Source organism: Osmia bicornis, unplaced genomic scaffold (assembly GCF_907164935.1).
Source record: "Osmia bicornis bicornis unplaced genomic scaffold, iOsmBic2.1, whole genome shotgun sequence".
NCBI lineage: Eukaryota > Metazoa > Arthropoda > Insecta > Hymenoptera > Megachilidae > Osmia > Osmia bicornis.
Genome location: NW_025791458.1, coordinates 4,711,077 through 4,723,513, shown reverse-complemented (window position 1 = coordinate 4,723,513; position 12,437 = coordinate 4,711,077).

Below are 12,437 nucleotides of genomic sequence, written 5' to 3'. Positions count from 1 at the left end.
CGAATGTTGGTACGTTCATTTTGATTAGTTGAATTTGTGGTGAGAAATGTTCGGTTTTGCAACGGAATGATCATATAAACCCTCTTCCACTTAGAAGAGTTTGCACACTACATTGGTCAGTGGATTGTACTGCACGATACGATCGCGAATGATCAAATAGTAAGCGCTAGTATTTTCAGGAACGTTTTCACTACACTCAAAATCGATTCTTACATCGATTGTAGTGCTCTTTATCCGACTTCGAAAAGGAGGAAGATACTCAATTCGATGTGTATGTATTTTTTTCTTTTATGTATGTTCACCGATTACACTGAGACGGATGGACCAATCAGAACGAAACCTTTTGCATCTGGTAGAGTATGTCCCCCGATTGGTCCCGTTAAAAAAACATTTTGCATTTTTCCATTCCTGACGATTTTTATTGCAAAAAACGTACTATTTGGTATACGTTCGGCGTACGTTTGCCGATTACTCCGAGAGGTATGAACCAATCGGAACGAAACTTTTTGCGTCTTGTAGAGTACAACTCTCCATTGGTCCCGTAAAAAAATTATTTTGCATTTTTTCATTTGTTTGAGAATCCCCTCAGCCATGATGGCGCTCACGGTCGATCGATTTATCGATCATCTAGGTCAATGCGTGCGCAGGGGTCTTCTCGACAGTTCGCGCGCAACGATGCCATTATCGATCATCGATTCACCAGCAAAACACGTGCTCACCCTTTTCATACGATCAAGAGTGCTCAAGTGCAAATCACCAAGCAAAGTTCAAATCACCAGTTCAACAAACTGCTCAGAATCCTTAGCAATCGTGCAAGCGACAGGATTCATAGGTATTGTTCACTTACAAGATAAATTCATTGTACACGCAAGCCGCCAACCACGTGCCGATCAAGAACACGTTCACAGGCACCATCAAATAGCGGGCCGAATTCATAGAATTAACGGGGCTTACTGTTCACGACTACTGATAACGAAACAGTTGTTAAATTCGATCAAATGTTGTGTTCAAAGAATCAATTCAAAGAAGGGTTCAGTTCTGTATCATCAAGTTCATATTGTACTTCGCTCACTATTCAATCATTGTTCAAGCTACAACGCATCGATTCGTTGGATCACTGTTCGCTTTTATTAGTTGGCATTAATAAATCAATTTGTAAAAACCCATCCAGCAAGTGTCAATTATTTCCGGCGCAATCCTTCCAGGATCTACATCAATCCCGAATATCACTCCAAACGAATTTTTTTTCTAAATGTATGTTCGCCGATTATACCGAGACGGATGAACCAATCGGAACGAAACCTTTTGCATCTTCTAGAGTATGTCTTCCGATTGGTTCCGCAAAAAAATTGTTGTATTTTTTCATTCCTAACGACTTCTATTGCAAGAAACGTAATACCTCATTTATATCTTCCGGCGTTTATGCTACAGGGAATGTACCGATTGCGATGAAACCGTTCACATTTAGTAGGAGGTATATCCGCGATGATTCCACTTGCAAAAATTTATAGAATTTGTTAATAACTACATGTTACTACTTCATGTTACTCTGCAAGGAATGTATCGTTCGCAATGAAACCTTCCATATTTAGTAGGATATACAGATTGTCACGCGCCAACCTCGACAGCCGAAGAAGGATGATTGCTAACGTGATTCTAAACAACTTTTTCCTTTGCCAAAATGTTGGTTAACGTTTCGTTTTTGAGTTAATAACAAAAAACACTGACCAATCTGAGCGCGTATAGCGCACAGTCCCAGGGACTTCAACATAGCAGGTTAATTTAGGAACGAATGCGATAGTTTCATTTAAATTGTTTTCAAATTTTTCGTCATTAACGTAGCCTCCAATTCAAACGTTTATTAATTATTCCATTTCATTCATTTTTATTTGTTGCTTAGAATGCTTAGAATTTCCTTTTTCACATTATGACAGGCGACAGGAGATTAGGTTCCGTATTCATTTTAAACGACTAAAACTGTTCTACCAGTTCAGTTTTTTTATTGTGCTATGCCAACGGGGTGCCGAGCCGTTCGTTGGCGACCTACGTCAGGCCCGGTTTTCGTAGCAGAGATTGCAGTCCATGAGCCCGCGCGCTGTACGCGCTCGGATTGGTCGGTGTTTTTTGTTAATAATTCGAAAACGAACCAACATTTTGGCAAAGGAAAAAGTTGTTTAGAATCACCTTAGCAATCATCCCTCTTCGGCTGTCGAGGTAGTCGCGTGACACCCTGTAGATCCTACTAAATATGAGAAGTTTCATCGTGAATGATACACTCCTTGCAGAGTAACATGAAGGAATAGATTTTGCGCGTAGGTCGCGTAGGTGGGTTGCCATTTTGGCAAAGGGAAAGGTTGTTTAGAATCACCTTAGCAATCATCCCTCTTCGGCTGTCGAGGTAGTCGCGTGACAGCCTGTAACCATTTTAATTCGGTCAATTTTTTTTCGGTTTATGGTTATTAGCTAAGAAACAGAAAGCCAAAATCACCTCACACTATCTTACAAATATAACTGGTTCCACTAAAAAGTGTGAGATAAAACAAATCCGACTTCATAATGCACTAAAAAGTGTAAACTAATTTCTATTTCATTTATACCAATATTGCATAGCTATTAATAATATCTACTTAATCGTTAAATATGATACCAAATACATCTCAAAGTTTTCGGGGGCGGCGCAAAATTAAAAACTTTTCCTCTACTAGGAAGACCTAACTCAGATCATGGGGGTGGGGTGTCATAGGGGGAAGGGGTGGGGGCTGTCGGGGTTATCAAGGTCATGGGGTGGGGGGTTGTCATAGGGTGGGTTGAGGTGAGGGTGTCAAATTTGAGTTCAAGGTCATGGGGTGGGGGGTTGACATAGTGTGGGGTGGGGTAAGGGTGTCAAATTTCAGTTCAAGATCATAGGGTGGGGCCTGACGGGAGGGTATCATATTTCTGCTGACGGTGTCAAATTACTGGTGACTTAGCAAAAAAAATAAATGATGACGTCAGTGATTCAAAACCCGCATAGAATCACTACTTTGCTTAATGCTTGGTTTTAGAGTTATTAACAAAAAACACCGACCAATCCGAGCGCGTACAGCGCGCGGCCCCAGTGTTGCGTGAACGCGCGTATAAAGGGTCTCCTCGTCACGCGGGGCCCGTCTGGGCGGTGCTCCCGCCACGCGTTCTTTTTTGCGAACTAAATTCCTGGTGGGAGAGACGCGTACCGCGGAGCCATATTGCGTTTTGCACACGGGAACGTTAACATCTCGCTGCGCCTTTTGAGTATTTCTATTGTGTTTAAAGGTAATTTTGCAAGCTAAAACCGGTAACCTCGAAGTCTTACGTCACCTCTCGCCTCTGAGAGCCGTGTCCGACCTCAAGAAACCTCTCTCCTTGAGAGTTACGGGAGAAAACGGGTGTCGGGTGCGTACCTCGACCACGCCACGTGTCGCCGCAAGTCTTGCGTGTTTGCCGACCTCGCCGTTGAATCGTGTGCGGGCTGTAATCAGCACACCTAACCATCTTCGGTCGCCTCTGCTGAGAAGTGTGAACCGGTGGAGTTGTGAACATTGTTTTTGTGAATATCTAGAATGACAAGCCGACCTCAATTTTTGTATTTCTCTGGCAACCACGCGAACCTCGCACCGGTGTAACGGCTCTCATCACTCTCTGTGATACGTCCACCTGCACATTCTGTTTTTAATAAACCGACTATCCGTTTGGACTAATCGAGCATTTTTTTGGTGTATTTTTGTGGTGTGCGGACCTCCCCTCGGCATTCCTCGCTCTCCTCGAAATAGATATTGTTATTAAATGTATAGTACATTATATCTAATTTAGATATAGCCATAATGATATTGTTATCACACGTATATTACATATCTAATGCACATAGAGTAATAATGATATTAGTACTAAATGTACATTGGTCTGTACGAAGCAATCAGTATATTACAATATTTCTAACGTAGATATAGTAATAATGATATTGTTATTAAATGTATCTTACATATCTAATGCAGATATAGTAATAATGATATTGTTAATAAATGTATATTACCCATCTAATGCAGATATAGTAATAATGATATTATTACTAAATGTACATTGATCTGTAGGATGGTATGAGTATATTACATTATATCTAATGCGAATATACTAATAATGATATTATTATTAAATGTATATTACATATCGAGTTCAGATATGGTAATGATGATATTGTTATTAAATTTATATAACATATCTAAGGCAGATATAGAAATAATGATGTTGTTATTAAATGTACATTGATCTGTACGAAGGAATCAGTACATTACATTATTTCTAACGTAGATATAGTAATAATGATATTGTTATTAACCGTGTATTACATATCTAACGCAGATATAGTAATAATGATATTTTGATTCAATATACATTGATCTGTTGGAAGGTATCAATATATTGCATTATATCTAATGTAGATATAGTAATAATGATACTGTTATTTAATGTATATTACATATCTAATGCACATATAGTAATAATGATATTGTTATTAAATGTATATTACCCATCTAATGCAGATATAGTAATAATGATATTGTTACTAAATGTACATTGATCTGTAGGATGGTATCAGTATATTACATTATATGTAATGTAGATATAGTAATAATGATATTGTTATTATATCTATATTACATATCTAATGCACATAGAGTAATAATGATATTGGTATTAAGTGTACATTGGTCTGCCTGCACAGCACCTACGTGCATTTTGGAGTGGAGAATTTGAATTGATCCATTAAACAAATTAAACTTTGTGGAATGAAATACTTGGATTAATAACAGAATCGGACTCCGAAAACAGATGCAATTACTTTCTCACATGATATATTTGGAAATGTGTTTGAGGTAAATGAAGTATTAAACCATGTTTTCTTCAATACATCATTTATTTCAAATTAATGTTGATGAGTATAATGTATCAATATATAATAATATGATTTCTTTCTCTATATTTTCAGCATTCATTCAGACATTGATGAGGAAATCACAACCAAAAAATTATGCAATAGAAAATTTGAATAGATCCATTAAAGAACCTAAACAGAGTGGAATAAAATAATAGGATAAATAAGAGAAACGTACCCTGAAAACAGATGCGATTACTTTCTCACAGGATATATCTGGAAATATGTTTGAGGTAAAAGAAATATTAAACCATATTTTCTTCAATACATTCTTTATTTCAAATTAATGATTTTGAGTACAATGTATCAATTTATAATGATATGATTTCTTTTTCTTTATTTGCAGCATTTATTCAGACATTGATGAGGAAATTACAACCTTTTAGTTTGTTTGTTGGGCTTATAAGAAAAAGGCGAAACATTTATGTGATTTTGATATAATCGTTTAATACCTCTGTTTTACTGTTCACATCCATACATATATATACGTTCACTTAACTTTGCTTCACAGGTCTGCCAACCCACTTACATTCTAGCACAACCAATAAATTATGCAGTAGAAAAATTGAATAGATCCATTAAAGAAATTAAACAGTATGGAATAATATAATAGGACAAATAAGAAAAATGTACCCTGAAAACAGATGCAATTACATTCTCGCAGGATATATCAGGAAATATGTTTGAGGGAAAAGAAATATTAAACCTTATTTTCTTCGATACATTTTTTATTCCAAATTAATGTTGTTGAGTATAATGTAGCAATGTATAATAATATGATTTCTTCTTCTTTATTTTCAGTGTTTGATCAGACACGGAGGGGAAAATTGCAACAGAGATATTATGGAGTAGAAGTATTAAATAGATACAATGGAGAAATTATTCAAGCAAGAGCAGTATTAAATTAGATAAGTTTGTCTTGCACGTTACAGACTTTAAATACAATGTAATACCAGCATATTTCAAAAAAATCGTTTAATAAAAGTAGATGAATCCCTTAAACTTTAACTTCCTATTCTAATTTCCTTAATATAGAATTTAAGTTACAATTCACAGTGTTTTCTTCTACTTTCAAGTAAATAGTTTTACCAAGTAATAATTTATAAAAAAAATAATTTGAAACAGACTTTCTATTTCACTATTCACTTGTATCTTTTTTATAGCGCTTGTATTGTTTACAAATCTTGAATTTGTCTCAAACGAGTACAACAGTTGTATTGAAATATTCCATTGCTAAGTCGAAACTGAAATGATATTGAAACGTTTGGAAAGAATCTTCTCAAAGAAGACTTATGGACAGAACGTTGGAAACTCTTTTCCTCTCTAGTCAGTCATATCGTTAGTGGTAAATATAATCTGAGATCTTCTACAATGTCATTCACAAAATTATCTTGAACAATTATACTAGATAATATTAATTAATGGTAGTCCAACAATGTAGTACGTTAACAACATTTGATTTTATTGATAATCTGGAGTACTTTTCATTTATTGAACGAGGAAAGGTGATTATCATGGTAGATAAGTTGCTACACAGATGACATAATGGAATAATAAAACTGAAAAAAAATACGCATTTTCAAGAATGTTCCTTTTTTATATTGGACACACTATTATTATTGTAATAACATTATTGACATTATAGACATAACAAATCAGGCACCTTCTTACGAGCATTGGTTGAATTTCATTTTGAGAGACATTAAATTCTTAACCTTTTTTAATACTTCAGTAGTATTTGATGTGTAGAATTCAAAAATATCGATTGTATGCCATTCTTTATGCTATTATGATATTAAATCTGTTAATCTAAATGCACATCCATATATATTTATTCCGCGACCCGATCTCATCAACAGTATTTAACACGTAAATTCCAAAAACACTAATTTCATGCTTTGGAATCCACTGCGTCTTGTTAACCGACTTCGAAAAGGAGGAGGTTACTCAATTCGATCAGGATGTAATTTTTTTTTTTTGTGTGTGTTCACCGATTACTCCGAGATGGATGCACCAATCGGAACGAAACCTTTTACATCTTGTAGGGTATGTCTTCCGGTTGGACCCATTGAAAAAAAATTTTTCATTTTTTCATTGTTATTGCAAAATACAGGAAGTTTTCAATGTCAAGATTGGACGATTTCAATGACCTTTTAATATGTTGTCGGGGACATGATTGTGAACAACTTTTTCCTTATGCATAATTAACGGGAAGTTTTAGTTTCCGGGATATTCGTGAAAAACTATTGTTACTAATACATTGAATTCTATGTATGCCTACGTGTCTCTACTGGTGTATGAGTCAGCATGCAGTCACCGATTCTCTACTGTTTCTTATATACATGGGTACTCTGCAAGGCATGTACCGATTGCGATGAAACCTTTCACATCTAATAGGAGATATTTCCGCGATATTTCACTTGCAAAAATTTATGCAATTTATTATTGTTAATAACTATTCTGATAACTTGTATGGAACTTGTTATCGTTAAAAACTATCGTTATTGCAATTGTAACGACCCAGAGTGAGTACGTCGCTGCACCGACTTGTAGGGAGAGCGGTTCCCTTAGAAGGCGACTCGTATTCTGTGTGTTAGGGATTATAGGTTCGTGTGGTGTGCGGTTAAGGAGTGAAATCCAAACACTAATGTGCTAGAAACTAATGGAAATTGTTTATTCAAAAATAAAAGGTAAGTGAATATTAAATTATAAAACAAAATCGCTAGTATCACAATAAGTGCGGCTAGAAATAGGAATACAATAAAAAATTATAATTCGTTCGCCCTAGATTGGGAATACAATAAGAAATATGCAATTAGTAATTAATATATGTAAGTAGAAATTAATAATAAGTAATTAATTGTAATAATTAATTATAATCGATAGCGCTAAAGCGAATGTGGCTTAGTCTTCATGTACAGTCAATACTCTGTTTAATTTTCAATAATGACTATAGAAACTAAATTCCAGAGGTTTGTGCTAGACTATTAGAATCAAGTTAATCTTTCCTATGGGTCGCAATCGGTTTCTGGTTATACCAGAGCTGTGTTAATCGCAGGCCGTTCAAGGAGCTCCGCTCCTCGCTAGCTCTTTACACTTAAATGTTGGCTTAGCGTAACACCTGTGTAACACGTTGCGTACCGTGGATAGGAGGTCCACTGATCTGTAGTACTGCACGCCACCAGTGGAAGAGTAGGAAATAGCTGTAACTCGCGCTCTATCGCTGCCTAAACAGTTCAACGCAAGCTTTTCTCTACTGTTCAGAGTATTGTCTGCTTCAGACCGAGGCCTGAGAAGATCTGCTTGAAACCGTGCGGAACGCCTCTATTTATACTCAGATCTTGCTGAGTCGGCACTTTTTTTTCGCATAGAGTTCTTGGGGTAGCTGGGTTTTCCCCATCACGTGGTGGTCCAGCATCCCCACTCTAGAATTCTACCCCACTATGTGTTCACTGGGGTTGCGCTGGCGCGTGCGCGGTCAGACGTCGATAATTTATCGATAACTGTTTTACCGTCTGACTTATCGACTAAACTTTTACCGACGAATTTAATATACTCAGTTATCGACGAAAATGAAAATATTTATTACAAAAAATTTTATACATTAAATATTAACAATAAAATAAAATAAAATACTCTGTATGAAATATAAAAATTAGTTATAATAAATAAAATGAAATTAAAAAGATATTACGTTTGATCATCGGGTCGTTACAACTTCCCCCGCGCGCTTGTCTCTTGTCCTCAAGAGACTAATATTTTTTCTTTTGATATTGCACAGGGCGCAGCAGCATTTCTCCTCGCTGTTTCTTGGAGAGGCTGATAGTATTCCAAAATATCTCATGATTTTTCCATGTACTCTTCTTGGGTCATCTTTTTTTGAATTTCTATAAGTTTTCCAGTCAAATTCTGGAATGTCGATTAATATTAGTTTCCATTGTGGTGGTGGTGGTGGCTGTATTTCTTCCCTTTGTAATATAATTTCTTCTTGCACTTGTTACGAGCCGGAGGGGGCGGCTGCGTAGCCGGGGCTTAATTTAGGTAAATGGTAATTGTTAATGGCTTGACCAGTGTTGTTATTAACACTGGGAGCCTAAGGAAGTAGACGCGGAGACGAACCTACGTATGGCTAACGTAGGGAGCTCCAGGAGGTTGGCTATGGTGGACGAACCTACGTATGGCTAACGTAGGGAGCCACAGGAAAGGTGTAGAGTGGAGGACGAACCTACGTATGGCTAACGTAGGGAGCCTCAGGAGAGTGATATGCGGACGAACCTACGTATGGCTAACGTAGGGAGCCGCAGGAAGCGTTAGTATTAGGTCTCGTAACTTGATTGATGTACCTCGAGCGGTAAAGGTACACCTTAGTGGGTTTCTGGACAGTAAATATAATTGTACAATAGTATGTAAATTAAACTAGTATGAGTTTATTCTCTATTCCGGACCTTACAATTGTTGTGTGTAATTGTCGCGGTATTCAATGAATTGAACTCTAGGTTGCACGTTTGAAATGAGTTGAATAAATAAAGTTTAGTTTCGATTCCGCGAAGCAAGAATCTAATCCTTCTCGGTTTTCACGAACACGAGCAAACGGGGGCGGATTACAACGATTATAATAATGCTTAACAGCCGACAACGTACTGTATAGTTACTGTGAGTGCTTGAAAGGGACTTGAATACCCGATCTCGCAGAGTTTCCTCGTTGCAGAGATTATCCGAAAAAGAACGTACTGACGTGTATCGAACTGATTCTAGACTTCAACTAGACCCGAGGTGCCCTTGTCGCCACCCTTTTTATACTCAAAAACTAGAGTAAAAAGGGTGGTGGGGACTGACTCTACGTGACCCGTAGGACCGCGCCCTTGCTTTGCGTTGGTCTCGAATTTTCTAGAAGACGGTTGGTGTCGGGTGCACACATCCGATTCCATATAAGGAAATTTCTTGAGAAGGGTTTGTAACACCATATAAGGAAATTTCCAAGACGGATACGTAACACACTGTTACCTTTGAAATTTTGTATAAAACAGATAGTTAATGAATGAAATAAATTGTTTGGAGTATAATTCTACCTCTCTAAACTGTTTTAAAGCTCTTCTCAGTTTTCTTAATCGCTCTCTTCTTCCTGCGCGTCTCACCATTTTCGCTCTCTACGAATTGAATATAGTAGCGCGTGCGCAGCGTCGCTTTCAATATCTTTCTCTCTCGCTCTTAGTTTCCGTCTCTTTCTATCTTTTTCTTTTATCAATATGGCGGACTTGCGATTCTGCGCATTTATAGATTGAACGAATTGAAAATGTTTCGAAGGATTTTGGAATAAGATATGTTCGTAAGGTTTTAACAAAAAGGATTTATTTAAAAAAAAGGAACAAATTAAGGAACATTATGGTGGATAAAAGAAAATATAAAACATAAAAAAAAAATACAAAAGGAAATGAATATAATTAGGGATGATTAGCTAAAGTATTTAAATAGAATGTCTCCTGGTCCTCTGCAGGTATCAGGTATCCTTCTCTGTATACTTCCAACGTCTCGTGGTCTAGATTATTTATTGCTTGTAAGCAAGTTGTACAAGCTAGAGCTGGTTGCGTTTGCGCGAGCAGGAGCCCGCACCTGACGCAGGTTGTCTGTTGGAGTACTTCGTCCCTCAAAATAAAATGATGGGTTCCTACGTGGACCCAATTTTTTTTGCTCGCGGTAGCATATATCCGTCCCATCTTGAGGTTAAAAACATATTCAAATGCCACTGTTTGATCCTTTACGCATAAGGTGTCTATTATATTTCCGGATTATCGTACCATTATACTGTAAATGAGAATTATTGTAAGATATTAAAAGTTTTAAATCTCATTGTCTATGCTTACTCTTTTTCCTTTTATTAATTTTTTTCTTCCTTTCTCCTCTATTTCTATTCTTTTTTATAATTTTATTGGATAGCGTTAATTGCGTGTGCTTGCTTTCTGGCGTTCTTTTGCAATATGGCTGCAGGTTCGAAATTTTGCATGTGCGCATGCGCGTGATACGAAAATTACATAGATTGACATATCGATTTTCATTTTTGATCTATGTTGTAGATTGGCCGGTAGGCCCTCTTTAGTCGATCTTTGTGAACTATCCTAGTCTTTTTGGGACCTATTTGTAATTCTATGTTATTCTTTTCTATGTTTCTTAATACTTTGTATGGTCCTGTGTATTCTTTTTGTAATTTGCTTCTTCTTGGTGGGTTTAATAACATTACTTCTTCTCCTGTTTTGTAATTGATCGGACGTATCTTTCTATCGTAATAGTATTTTTGTCTATACTTTGATTGTTCTAGATTTGCTTTTGCTGCTTGTCTAACTTTATATAAATTTTGTAATAGTTTATCTACATAGTCAGGATATGTGTTTAATGTGTCAGTTGGTGTAAATTTTGATGGTAATCTCGCTTTTTTTCCATATATCAGTTCATGAGGTGTGAATTTTGTTCCCTCATGAACACTTGTGTTGTAAGAAAACATTGCTTGTTGTAGCCATTCGTCCCAGTGTTCTTGTTTGGATATGTAGTGTTTCAAATACTCAATCAGAACGTGATGGCTTCTTTCCAGGGACCCGTTTGACTGAGGATGGAAGGATGATGTTCGGTACGTTTGGATGTGGAAGATTTTAGCTAGCTTTTTGATAAGCGAGGATGTGAAGCATGTTCCCTGGTCAGTGAGGATAGCTTTAGGACTGCTGAACTGGCATATGAATGAGTTGGTGAATGCTCTTGCGACGTCCTCTAATGTAGCTGACACAAGTGGAACTGCGACGGAGTACTTGGTCAAGTTATCCTGTATGGTGAGGATGTAACTGTATCCTTTTTGCGTCATAGGTAAGGGTCCAAGAATGTCTAGGGACACCTTATCGAATGCGTCTGAAGGAGTGTCTGTGATAACCATAGGCTCCTTATTTTTCATCCTTACAAGCTTAGTTCTTTGGCAGCTAATGCATGACCTAATATAATCGGTAATTTCTTTTTTCATGTTTTTCCAATAGTACTTGTTCCTGATCCTGAGGTAAGTTTTTCTTATTCCTTTATGTCCAGCTATTGTGCTTTCATGATTTTCTTTAATTATGTTTCTTCTTTCATCTTTAGGTGGAGTTTGGATGGTTCCTTTGCAGATGATGATATTGATGTTTGAGTCTGCAAAGATTATTTGAAGAATTGCTTTTAACCCTTGCTTATCTGGCATGCTGCATTCCTGGATTCCTTTTTGAATTAACACGTGATGAAGAGCTTTAATTTTGTGTGGTAAATTTTCTTTATGATCTATTAATATTCCAAAAATTAATTTATTTTTAATTTTATATTCTGTGATACTGTCTTGTGGTTTAGAAATTTTAATCTTTTCATTTTCTATGAACTGTCTTGACTGTGTATCATCTGGTTGTCCTTCTTTATTGAAAAATATTATTACTGTGCCTTTTTTCATCCATAGCTGGTCTTCGGTTTCTTCTATTTTGAATATGAC